At 43.0% G+C, this 13,007-nt stretch overlaps 1 long non-coding RNA gene across 11 annotated transcripts in view; it reads right to left on the bottom strand.

Annotated features, from left to right (window-relative positions):
• The window catches only part of LOC134415266 (uncharacterized), an 85,028-nt gene that overhangs the window by 16,254 nt on the left and 55,767 nt on the right, over nucleotides 1–13,007 (bottom strand). For all 11 annotated transcript variants that reach the window (XR_010026995.1, XR_010026998.1, XR_010026996.1 and 8 more), the window contains 2 exons: nucleotides 11,687–11,816; nucleotides 4,156–4,246 (listed from right to left, as the gene is read on the bottom strand). This is a non-coding gene — a long non-coding RNA (uncharacterized LOC134415266). The remainder of the gene's footprint in view (nucleotides 1–4,155; nucleotides 4,247–11,686; nucleotides 11,817–13,007) is intronic.

Raw genomic sequence — 13,007 nt, 5'->3', positions numbered from 1 at the left:
AGGACCTTAGTGGTGGACCTGGCAGAGCGACATTTTTGATTGAACTTGATGTTAGAGGTCTTTTCCAACCTTAATGACTCTGATTGTTTGTGATTCTTCGTCCTCCTGTCTGTTGAGGTCTGTGGGACTGGATTTGGGTGGGAATGCTGACCTGCTCTGGCCCTGACAAGGGTGCCCACGTCCCCTCACAGAGCCCCTGGAATGCTCTGCTCCTGCCCTGCTGGAAACTTCCAGGGAGCTGGAAATGAGGCAAGAGGATTTAGTGTGTTAATTTAGATTCAAAATGTATCTTACAGTTGAAAAAATAAATTGAATACTTAGCAGTTAAATTAATCCATAGCAAATGAGAACATACTATTACAGTAGCAGTGTCTCAGATGAGTTCACTGGACTTTGAATCACTGAGACCCATCTGCCTCAAGCGTCTTTTGCTAATTTTTTAGAGTATGAAAGTGTTGCTATTTTTTTAAGAGTATTTTCCTTTTTCATGACTGTCTCATGGAAACAAAAATGGGAAAATATTGCAATTTTAGATTTTTCCTATAAGGTCTCTCATTTATAATTCTATTCTTACACCAGAACCTACAAACTCTTTTCTATTCTATTTGCTCTTAGAAGAAATTATTGGAGACCGTTCTCCAGAGGCTAAAGTAGCAACAGAAGAAATTGATGTTTTATAAAAATAGAGTCAAACAAAGAATCAAATCAGACATAACCTAAAAATATTGTCCCTCTCTTTTAGTATCTCTTCAGAACATACACTTTGTTTCTAAACTAGCGCTTCATCTTTAAAAAAAATTACCTTCCAGCATGCTCAGAAAATTCAAGATCATTTACATCTTGTTTTACATCATCTTTTAATGCTGTAAGATGAGAAGAAAATAGTCTGCTACACAGAGGTCTATGTGAGAGCCTCTGCATTTGTCCTCCTACAGCAATCTCTGTAAAATGATCCCTCTGCTCATGGCTGGGAGGTTCTGAAAGCCCAATTTTCCTCCTCCTCAAGCCCTCCTACCCTGTACATCCACTACAAAATCCAACTTGCAGTGGTGCTGTAGAAGTGCAAGGAAAGGATTTGGAGCGGGTTTTAGGTGAATTGCTTTGCATGCCCTGCTGTAGTTTGTTGGAAGACTCTTCTCATTATCCTGAGCTTTATCACAGCCATTAACGTTTATCAGAGGGTACTTGATATAAAGATTGCTGCTGTATAATGAGCAGGATCAAAGGCCCGTTTGTGCCTCACTTTGGGGATCTCTTGCAAACTAATTACCTTGATGAGAGCAGCTTGCAAACACAAAGCACTCCAAAAGCCCGGGCTCATATTTCCCAATTTGTATGAAAATGCACTCAAACCTTAGCCTTAAACGAACCCTGCTTTCATTTACGCCTAAATATACACCAGGAATAACTCCTCCAGCCCCAGTGCTGCTTTGTTCAGCACTAGGGATCTTCCCAAACAGATGTAATTGGGAGGTTCGGGGCTTTATTTGTTACCTCAACATCAACATGCTCGTGAATCATCGCTGTTAGAGCCCTAAAATTACACACAACCAAGGCTCCTTTTCCTTCTAATCCTGACCCCATGCTGCTGTGATCTGATGCATTCTGATCTGAGAGAAGAGCACTTCTAGACCAGAAATGTCATGGTGGCACTGAGCCAAGGCCCTCCTGGTGCAAGGCAAAATGCACAATGAGCAGCTGACATTCCTTGCTCCTTGAAGTAAGTCCAAAGCAATTTAACACAACGCTGTGAGCATAAATTATGATAAACTAACACTGCTGATTTAAAAATCCTTACATCAAATCAAAGCTTGTAGTCTTTCAGGAATTTTGGATTTACAAAATAACCTGGAAAGGAAGTAATTCCTAAAGTGTTCCAGGCTCTGAGAGTCCTGGTCTAGTGAAAGGTGTCCTTTGGCAGAGGGGCTGTAAAATGGATCTTTAAGGGCAATTCCAACCCTAATCTTTCTGTGATTCTCTGATTCTGCAGAAAATTTCTTTTCTGGGTGATTTTCCCTCCAGTGACATCGTTTTCTCCCTCAGGTGTTGCATCTCTCTCCTGTATCCTGAACTCCCTGTAGCAGAAACTGCACAACAATACCACAGTGGAGTAAAAGGAAAATATTTTGAACATCAAGATGTCAATTTTGCCATGCAGAAACAGCAGAAAAGAGGACAGGAAAAGGTAAATGAGCAAAGGAATGATGTTGGTGTGAATTAGTAGGATCTTGTCTGAACTGTGTGTGATGGCAATGACTTAAAAAAATTGGTGTGTTCTTTAACGAGTAGAAAGTTATTTGATTAAAATTCCAGATACTACCAGTACCATGGAGCTGCTATTTAGTCCCTTTAGAGGAGGACAAAAACATGGCTTTAGTAGAGCAGTACAAATCCATTATTCCTTATGTAGGAGCCCAGGAATTTAATGGCAGCAGGAGAGGCAGCTGGAAGGGTGGTTCCATGGCTGGCAAGGGGAGAATCCATGGGAGCAGCACAGGAAGGAACAGCTGAAAGAGCTTCCTGGCATTCAGTGGGAGCTTCAAGATCAGGGGGTGAAGGGGAAGGCAGTGAAGGGAGGGTCTGAGCAGCCAGGTTTGCCAGGCAGGGCGAGCAGCAAGAGGTGATTTTGGCAAAAAGTGCTCGTGCACTCATGCATTCGAGGGGAAGGAGAGCTGTGATGGGGAGAGATGAGGGAAGAGAAAGAAAAGCTGTTTAGCCAGTGGAACAAGGCCTTGGAAATAGTTTGAAAGCAGAGTTGGATGGATGGGGTGATGGAGAAAGCAGTCAGATTTTTTTCTAATTCAGTAGGATGGAAGGGCAGTAATATTTCTAACAGTGATAAAGAAGTAGGAACACAAAGTGGGATAGAACCTTGGCCATGATATATCCAGGATAAACTCCTCAGGAGCAACTGTCAGGAATACAAGGATAGGAAATAGCGAATGGGGGCAGTTAAAAAAATAAGAAATTCAGGGTTTGTCTTTTCTACTGTCCACATTTGCTTCAATTCCAAGTGGATAAGCAAGGAATCTGTTTGTCCATATTAGATCAGAAAATCACAATGTTCTCCCTCATTAACCTCAGAACGGGGGACAAAGACAGAACAAACAGCTTTGTGACAAAGGTACTGTTGCTGTTTCCCTTGAATCAAGAGGATTATTGTACCTGTCTAATGTATCCTGCACTGCACATTTTCACTTTGTTTTGTTCAGCTAGGCAGGATTTCATTAATTTTCACATTTTCATGCTTCAGGTCTGCAAGGTACACACCGTGCTCCAGCATAAGAATTTCCTTCTAACCATCAACCAAGAGCACACATGGCACTTCACACAGCGTGTGTCAAGGCAAGTCACAGCTCGCTCCCATTAAAGGCTGGGCAGATACTGTTTTCTTTAGGCACTCAATTAAAGGCAGGTGTCTGGCCCCTCATCAGTTCTAGGTGGTCTTTTCCTCTTGGGTTGTTTTCCTTTTCTTGGTGGTGACTCAAGTGCTTTCTTCACTTTTGAGATCTGTTAAACTCCCCACGATCATTTCATATTCTCTCCGGTTACATGTGCAAAAGTTTCCAAGGAACAGGCAGGACTTGGTAAGTCATTTTTCTTTCTTCTTCTGCTAGGTATAGTTTTGTTCCAAATTCCTAGTGGTGGTTAGTGATCTCAAAAGAAAAATGGAATTACAGAAGCAGGAGTGTGGATGGCAGGACAGGCCATTTTCCATCGGTGAGTTCAGAGGACACTGAATTACATCTGCTGCTGAAAGACCCCAGAAATGCAACACTGATGAGGACTCCTGCTTTGTTTACCCTCTAATTTTGGGACTCAAAATTTAACTCCTCTCTCTGTCTCTTCCTCTCACAGAAAAGCTGAGAAGGCACCACGTGTTCAGATTTAGCTGCTTTTGGATGTAATTGCACGAAATTCACATTGACTCTGGGATCTCTGCCAGGGTACATGCTGACAGAAGACAGCACAGACCTTGGGCTGATAATGAACCTCTCTTCAGTCATCAATATTTTACATCAAATAATCATAAAGTGAGGTCAAGAACTGCAGAGGGTAAAGGGACATAAAGGGAAAGATCAAATATGCTCATGAGACTACGTAAGTAGGATCATTTAGTGTGAGGAAAAAATTAATTTAAAATGGATTTTTTACCTGTACCAGTCCACTGGAGATAAGCTGCCATCCTTGGGAACACACTGCTCTTCAGGAAACAGCCACCTGCTTGTGGTGCAGCCACATCACCCTGGAATAAAAACGCACAAACAGTTGCTCCAGCAAGCTTTTAAAGCAGTGGTGCAGAAGGAAGCTTTGCCCAGCCTTTGTGCTTTGCAGGAATTGGAGGATGGAGCAAGAGTGGCGTGCCAAGATCGCGGGCTCTTCGTGCTCTGGAAATGCAGAGCTCACTCCTCCAAAGCCTCCTTGGAGCACAAGGATGGGGGACAGAGGGACAAGGGTCTGGCCATGTGTCAGGGGGTTCCAGATGGCCTGAGTGTCCTGGCTTAGGGCAAATTTGGGAGAAAACCTCTAAAGGGGCTCCTTTAGAAAGCAGATTTAGGCTGCTGCTCCCCCAAGTAGTTCAAGAAAAGTTTTCCTTGGAGAAAAGTGACAAAACCCTGTTTATTTAACAGGTAAAGCATTCACCAGCATAAAAATTCAACAATATTAAACAATAAAACCTCTTGCCACTTTAAAAGAGATGACAAACTCAGAAAGTCCCTTTGGTGGGCTGTTACTCAGTTTCTCAGCAGTCCCTCCTGTGCTGGAGAATGCCACATCCCGGGCCCTGGTGAGCTGCCAGTTCTCATCTGGGCACTCAGTCCAGAGCAGGTTTAAACAGGTCTAAAGAAAAAGAAAAACCATAGTCCAGGGAACTTCTCTGCCTCAGCCAGCTAAAACTAGCTAGAAGCAAAGGAGAGCCCTGTCCTGCTGTCTGTCCATGCTGCAGACAGCACAGGAACACGGAGGAGCGAGTGCAGTTTCTGAAAACAAACTCTGCATTTCTTCTCTCCCTGCCCTCGCTCTCAGAACAAGCCTGAAAGGTGCAAAGCTCATTTCTGGGCCAAAGAGACAAATGGGGGCACAGCTCAGCATGCTGAAGTCACCCCGGGACACTGGGGCTGCCTGACACCCAGCAGCGCAGGACAGACAGACGGCCGGCACACAGCAGAGCTGTCATGCATGTGCAGGCCATCTGTGAGGAGAATGCTCCACAGTCCCTGCTGAGCTGGGCGAGGGTGGGCTCTGCCCCTCTGGATTCCAGCATTTCAAGGGTTTTTTCCAGGGAAAGCTCTGATACACAGCTGTGGGAGGAGATGGGCGTTGGATTGTGCCCACAAAACACCTCTGCTCTGAAAAGTGGGCAATGGCACCTGCCAGCAGCTCTGTTAGAGAAAATAAAGGAGCCTTTCCCTGTCTCATCTTTTATACAATGCCAGCTGCTGGCAGGGAAATATTCACGTTTCCTGCTCTCCCACCATCACATGGCACTGCAGGAGTGTAAGGAAAGCACAGCCAGTGGTATAGCTGGGATTTGTACACCTGTACCTACTTTGGATGCCCTAGAACTGAGTTTAGTGAGATATTCCAGAATTTTTTAAAAAATGGATCGGAAGTGGCTTCTGCAGGTTCTGTATTCCAAACAATTCCAGGCTAATTACAGATTTAACAGGGTCTTGTCCAGTTGAATTTTTAAAATCTCTGAGGATGGAGAGACTTCACAGCCTCCCTGGGCACCTGTGCCAGTGCTTGGCCACTCTCAGAATGAAGAAGTCTAATACTCCATTAAACAGGAGGGGAAGAACTTTAAATCCAATTTGGACCCTGCTGGTTTCTGCTTTTTCTCCAGTTAAAATTTTGTACTGTATTTGTTCATTCTTTCACCATCAGGGAATGCAGGTTGCACTTAGCATTTCACATATAGGCCCAATTCTTCACCATATCAGAGTAAGATTATTATCAGGAGATATGAAGTGAGAACTATGCTTAAATATTAGATCAAAAGACAGATTTTAAACTTTCAAGACTTACTTTTTCTTTTGAGGGACTAAGAATATCTGTAGAATCTGAGCAAAACACTGCACTGCCTTCTCCTTTTTATTTTATATGGAATTTCACAGATGAATCCTTACTCTCACTTTTTAGATTGGATTTATAGACAGAGAAAAGGGGCATTCCTTTACATAGGATTTTCCTACTTCACAGGCACTTCATGAGTGTAAATGTAAGAATTTTTCTGTCCATAGGTCAGAGAAAAACATGCCTTAAAAAAAAAAGTGCCTTGTTTTTTTTTTTTTTTTTTTTTTTTTTTTTAACTAGTGTTCTACCATTTCAGAATCTAGTCAGGAAGATTTTGGAAGGGACAAAACCACCACTGAAATACACTGGAATTTATATCACTGCTGATCTCTTAGAAAAATCTTTTTTTTCCCTCACAATTCTTTGCTACCTCTAATTCAGATCAGCCCCCTCAGCTGTTTTAGGTCTCATGAGATGGCAATGCTGCATCGTGATTCAAAGAGCCACAACACAAAGGCCTTGTCCTCTTGTTCCATCTGTTCAACAGGATCTTAACCTGACATCGGAAAAGATGGAAATGACGCCACATGAAACAAAGTTTTATCCCTTTAAACAACTGCAAAAAATGTCTTGCAGCTTGAGAGAATGCTTGTTTTTTATCCCAAAAGTGATTTTTTTTCATGTGGCCTTTCATTATTAATCTTTGTAACACAGGTGTGATGCCCCAATGAAAGGTGACATCCCTCAGGCTACTGGGAATGTTTGAAGTAGGAGCAGGAACCAGGTAAACAGAGACTATTTATACCCTGCTGGAGACAAATCACAAGGCTGCAATGGACAGCTATAGACAGGCAATGACATAATGACTAATGAAAAGAAATAGGAAAAAGCAATTGGAAAATTTTCTTACTTATTCCTTCTATGAAAAATAAGTAGGAAAAACACCCTGCTAACTGGGAAAAAATGCAATCTGAGAGGTGTCTGATATCCTTCCTGTTATGTTGAAAGAAATGGGGAACTGGAAGCAAGTGAGAGGGGAAGAGAAAAACCCAAAGCAAATAAGCAGCTTGTTTACAAGGAAGATCCCAGCAGCTGGATGAGCAGCAGGAATGGAATGGGATGGGATGGTCTGGCCCTAGCCCACACTCCCCACAGGCACAGCCTCCTCGAAGGAGTGACAGCATCCCCAGCCAGTGCCCTCTCAGCCAAAAATAGAATTTCACTCCTCCCGGGGCTGGGCAGCTCCTCAGGCTGAATTAACTCTGCTGGGCTTTCCTTCTCTGCTTCCCCTTTGGCCTCCAGGTTTCCTGCTCCTGGTCATGCAGTCAGGTCCTTCCCACACCATCCTGAGCTTGCTGCTTCCTAAATCACCTGGGATGGATCCCGAGTCCCTTTTCCTGTGCCCCTGGCTGGGACCACACCTGCTGTTGGAACAGCCTCAGCATCAGCCTGCAAATCTCTCAGGCACTTGATGTGCCCCAAATAAATGTTCTGGGGTGATTTCCTCCGCTCCCTCTGAATCCATTTCCCCTTGATTTTTCCTCTCTGTGTCTCTTTTTCCTTCTCCCTTCCCAGTATCCCCTTGCTTGATCCATCTCACTGCAGTGCTGCTGCCATGTATTTCCCTCTCTTCCCTTGTTGTACCTTCCCACTTTCTCCTTTATGTCCCTTTTACTTCATTCATTCATTCACTTTTCCTGTTACCTCTTCTCAGTTATCCTCACCTCATTCCTGACAGGTGGGGCTTCTTTTTGTTTTCCTAAGTTGCTCCATTTATTTTCAAAATCACTTTTCATGGCTACACACAGACAGAGAAAACCCCTTACACACTACATGAAGAGCCAGAGGACATAAAAAGCTGAATTTGCTTTCCCTGAGAAGACTGTGCCACATCAGTCCTGTCATAACAAAATGACATGGAAATGAAGGACATTTGGGCACAGGGACCTCCATCACTGCACTCCCATCTCCACTGTCCTCTCCTGCTGGCTGTGGTGGGGTGCTGAGGTGGTTAAAGCACAAAAACTCTGATTTTGGCTCACAGAACAAGGTGGCACCAGGGCAGCTCAGTGGTCAGATACTCAGCAGCTGAGTCAGAGAGGCAAAAGTTCAAAGAAGGGCAGCATCTACAATCAGAAACATCTTTTGGGCCTGAGGACTAGAGGAGTTAAAAATAGGGACATGTGGGCTTAATTACAGAACAAAGGGAAAAGGGGCTAGAAAAAGGAACAATTTTGGGAAATTAGGAACAGTTGATCAACCAGAGCATTGCAAACAACCCCAGACACTGCTCCTGCCTTCCCTAGCAAAGAGATCCAAATCATGGAACAGATGATCAGGGCTCCGCATGGGCATAAAATGCATGGGGGGGCTAAATGCTTGAGATGTGCAGTGGACAAGAGGATTCTTACAAGGTAAAAATAAGGGTTAACTCTGTCTTGACTCTGTCAGAAACAAAAGCTCTAACAAAACCCAGAAAATATAAAACCTGCCTAATCTCTCTTTGACCAGGCTAACTCATGTCCTCTTCCTCAGACCCTCAAACGTTGCTTCCCTGAAAATTGAGAGGATCGTCCTCTTCAATTTTCTCTTTTAATTTTTTATGAAATACATATTTGAGCAATACTAAGACTCTGAAGACATTCAATTTCAACTGTATTGGCTCTTTTTGAATATTATATTTCATTGAGTATGTATACAACTTTCTAGACATTCAAACTCTGATCAGGGCAATAATAAGTTGGTGGCAGTTATGCTACAAAATTGAAAATGGCCTCATGGGGTACACTACAGCCAAACTTCCTTTTAAATTGTGCTTAAATGCTGCACTGGCCCTCAAGATGTCTTGACCCAGTTCTGTTTGCCTGTTTTGCACAGGCTCTGTGCTTGTACAGATGGCAGGAGATTGTCTCAGCTCCGAGGCAAAGAAGAAACCTACCACAGCAGAGCAGTGGCCAAAGCAAGCATGGAAATGACTGGATCAGTGTCTTTGACTCTGCTTTTCTTTCTTCCTGCTCTGATTCCAGCAGGGATGTTTAAACATGCCTGGCTCTGTGCACTGTCCAGTGTGAAATCCAGCTGGACTTGGATTTCACATTTGCCGGCAGCACTTGGGAGTAAGTGCAGTAGCTTCCTGGCTGGGGCTTATTTTGCAGTGTTGAAACACCATTTTCAAACATTATCTTTTTGTTCCAGCATTTATAGTTCAAGCTTCTGTAATACTGGACATAGATTAAGATGAGGAGTTTATGCAGAACTGTTTCTTTCCATTAAAATCTGCTCAACACAAGCCAAAGAATTGCCATGGTAAATTCAGAGGCTTCATACAGCACAGGGAGCCTTTATGGCAGAGATCTCACTGTGTCATGAGGCTGATAAAGAAGCAATAAAAAGTCTGGCTGAACTGTTTTGGTGATTGATTGTGGTGATTATACGGAAAAAAACCCCTGATTTTCCCTCCCAGCCCTTTTGATTAACGTAAGAACTTTCCCCTCAGAACACAAAGAAATATCAGCCAGCCTTGAGGACTTGCAGTCCTGAACAAACCCTGTCCCATAAAGAGTAAGAACCTACACTTATTACCCAACCAAGCAACAGCCTGCTGTGGGTTTTGTCAGAATTGTTCTTGGACACAGAGATCTCTCATCCACTGATAATTCACAGTCATTTTATCACTGAAACCTCTTTGCTTTTCTGCTTTGAGCTGCTCAGATATGGCAGAGATCAGAACTTTGAAGGAATCTGAGGATATTTGTTTTGGATCATGTTTTCTTGGAAGACAGAAAAGAAAAAAACTTTTTTTTTTTTTTTTTTTTTTTTTAAAGCTCTCTGACTCAGCAGTCACAGAAATTATAAGAGTCACTGATATCTATTGCAGAAACCTGCAATGGTGATTTTTTTTATCTACCCAAATTTTATCATCTGTATGTTATTCCTGAAATCTAGAATGGGTGGAAGACAAAGAAAAAAAAAACTGTATTTAAAATAAAAGAATAATGACAATCTTTCCTCTAAACAATATTTGCTCCAAAACCCAAACAAGGACATGAGAAAACATTCTTTTGGGTCCAAAGGGTCTCCATGGGCAATCTGAGTTCCTTTTGCACCCATCTGTATCTTGGATGCCACCAATGCCTAAAGGAAAATGACCCTTTCTCCCAAGATGCATCCATGGAGAACTCAAGGATCTCTATGCTGCAGAAATTATTTCTAGTCACCAAAAAAAGGGAGAACAATTTTAGCATGTAAATTGTCTCCTTTAGACTTTAGAGAATGGTTGGGAACAGCTTGAAAATAGTATTTTCTAATTTTCAAAGGAATATTTGAAATAAACTCTCCTCTTTGTCCCCTGAGGTGTTACTGAAATGACAATTTCTTTCCCTTTTCAAGCAAACAATGTTTCCAAAAATATTTTCTTGCTTAACCCCAACATGCTGCTAAGACATGAAGTTATAAATGTTAATTTTCTGCAAGTCTCAGAGTTTTCTTTCTCCTTCTTTTATGTAGGCCTGCTTTGCAAAGCTTGGTCTCCAGTGCCTAAATGTGGAAAGGCTGATAATTTACACTGGAACCAGCATTTGGGGAACTTGTATATCTGGAGAGCTGGTTTGAATAGAAATTGTAAAAATGCACTAAAGAGGAAAATTGACTGCCAAAATTAGACTGGCACACTTCAGGATTTTAAAGGCCAAGCTTACTGCAGAATGGCCTGATTAGCTCTGTCTAAATTCATTACTGGAGAACAGTTGATGTTGGTGATCCTCAAAACTCTGGAAGATGAAACGTGCAGCAAACACTTGAACGCACAGACTTCAGCTGCAGGGTATTCTTTTGGAATACAGAGTGTGTTGAGTGCTGTAAAGCACTGGGCATGTTCAGACAATGCTCTGCCAGGAGGGTGGCTGAGTATTCTCTTCAGTTTGACCTCAGGGCTCTGCTCTTGCTTGAAGCTTTTCTCTTCCCCCAGCAGTTGTGGTGCTCAACTTTGCTTCAGTGGGAACATATTTAGTAGCAAGCTGGGAGTTTTCTTTCCTCGTTCCTCCAGCAGATTTTGGAATTTCAGTTCAGTCCTTTATAACAAGGTTTCCAAGCACCACAAGAAGGTTTGATGTCCAGGCACTTCAACCCAAATGTTGTTTCTGTTACTGCTTTGTAGGGTTGGATGGGAACTGATGGGGAGGAAAGGCAAAAAACAAGATCCCAGCCTATATCCAGCAATTCACAGACTTGCAGGAGGTTGGGGCCTTCTGCTTCCTCAGATATTATTTACAGGAGCAGGGAGTGACAGGACAGAGAGGGGGATGGCTTCAAGCTGACAGAAGACAAGTTTAAATGGGATGTTGGGAAGGAATTCTTCCCTGTGAGGGTGGGCAGGCCCTGGCACAGGGTGCCCAGAGAAGCTGTGGCTGCCCCTGGAAGTGTCCAAGGCCAGGTTGGACAGGACTTGGAGCACCCTGGGATAATAGAAGCTGTCCCTGCCCATGGGAGGGATGGGACTGGATCATCTTGAAGGTCCCTTGCAGCCCAAACCCTTCTGGGATTCTGGGATTCTCCATCTACTCTTCACCTCCATCTGAAAAAGCCCCGCCAACAATGGATATCTGACTGTGCCCTTCAGGTCCATTGCTTCAAGCAAGGAGAGATTTGCATCTGCTAAAAGCCAACTTACCCAGTTTTTACCCAAATTCTCCATTTGGCCTTTAATCACAAGATTTCATGCACAAATCTGCTCACAGGAGAAAATCCAGAACATACAGTTTCAACTTTCCCTCGTCCAGCATGTGGATCCATCCCCGCCTCTGCCAGAGAAAGAAACCCCTTTAAGTGAAAGAGGGCAGTAATAGGAATTGCATGCTCACACGTGCTAGGGTTTCATTTCAGTGACATCATTTATCAGTGTGACTTTGCCAAAGGGAAGAAGTTCACGTTGGAGGATTCAAAAGCAGCATCTAGGATGAAATGGGTTAGAGAGGCCTCAGGTTTCAAAAGGAGATGCCAGACGTGGGCCTTGAGTCCACTCACCCGAGTTCATTCCTGGAGATTTGCATTTGTAACCAAAACTTTCTTCCTTTCAACCTTGAAAAGCACTTAGAAAATGAAAACACATTCCAGACAGTAAAAAAGGCTGTGTTAAAAAAGCTCATATTATTTTTTGGAAAGACATGAAGAGAATTTAGGGGGATTTCATGCAGATTCTCTAGTGAAAAGGCATGCCAGATAAAAAGCTTAATCACATTAACTCTCTGGAAGACAAAAGGACTGGCACACTTTGTGTATGTCAACTTAGAGAAATCCTAAAACTCCTTAGAAGGGTTCTTGTAACTTAATACACCCAGCAGCCTCTTTTTAGTTCCTGGGAGACACTTTCTAATATAATTTTCTTTTTTCACCTTGCTATGTATATCAAAAGCTGGACAAATGTCAGTGCCTCAAACACACAAACACAGGTGACTAATCTAGCTAAGCCTTGGAAATAACTGTGCGAATAAAATATAAACCAGTTATAATCCAGGAATGAAGAGAAGGAGATCTCCAACCAGCAGAGATGAATTCTATTCCCGCTCCAAGCACTGAATGAATGAAAGGCAAAAAAGAAAATCGGCATGTGAGGATCTCCTTCTCCCTTCTGTTCTGAGCTGGTGTTACATTTCTCTCTGAGTGTGTCCCTTATGGTTTTGTGCCCTTTTGTGCCCTCTCAGGCAGTTTGCTCATGCACATGTGACAGCAGGAAGAACAAGTGAGCAGAGCAGAGGGTGGGAAGCAAAGCTGGTCAGAGAGTAGCAGATGGCACACTTCTGCTGTCCTAAAAGGCTCATTTAGACACCAGCCCAGAAACAAGGAATCCCATGGGATTCTCTGCTGATTGTCTCTAGAAATGATCAAAAATGTTGTTTTCTACTTTAAAGGGACTGTGTTAGAAAATGGAACATTGTGAAACCAGTCAACTCTAAGATTCAGTAGAGATGGGAAAGGGTCAGATTACTCCATCC

Source organism: Melospiza melodia, chromosome 2, assembly GCF_035770615.1.
Source record: "Melospiza melodia melodia isolate bMelMel2 chromosome 2, bMelMel2.pri, whole genome shotgun sequence".
Classification (NCBI taxonomy): Eukaryota; Metazoa; Chordata; class Aves; order Passeriformes; family Passerellidae; genus Melospiza; species Melospiza melodia.
Note: the sequence above shows the minus strand (reverse complement) of the source record. Positions and strands in the feature narration are given on the sequence as shown.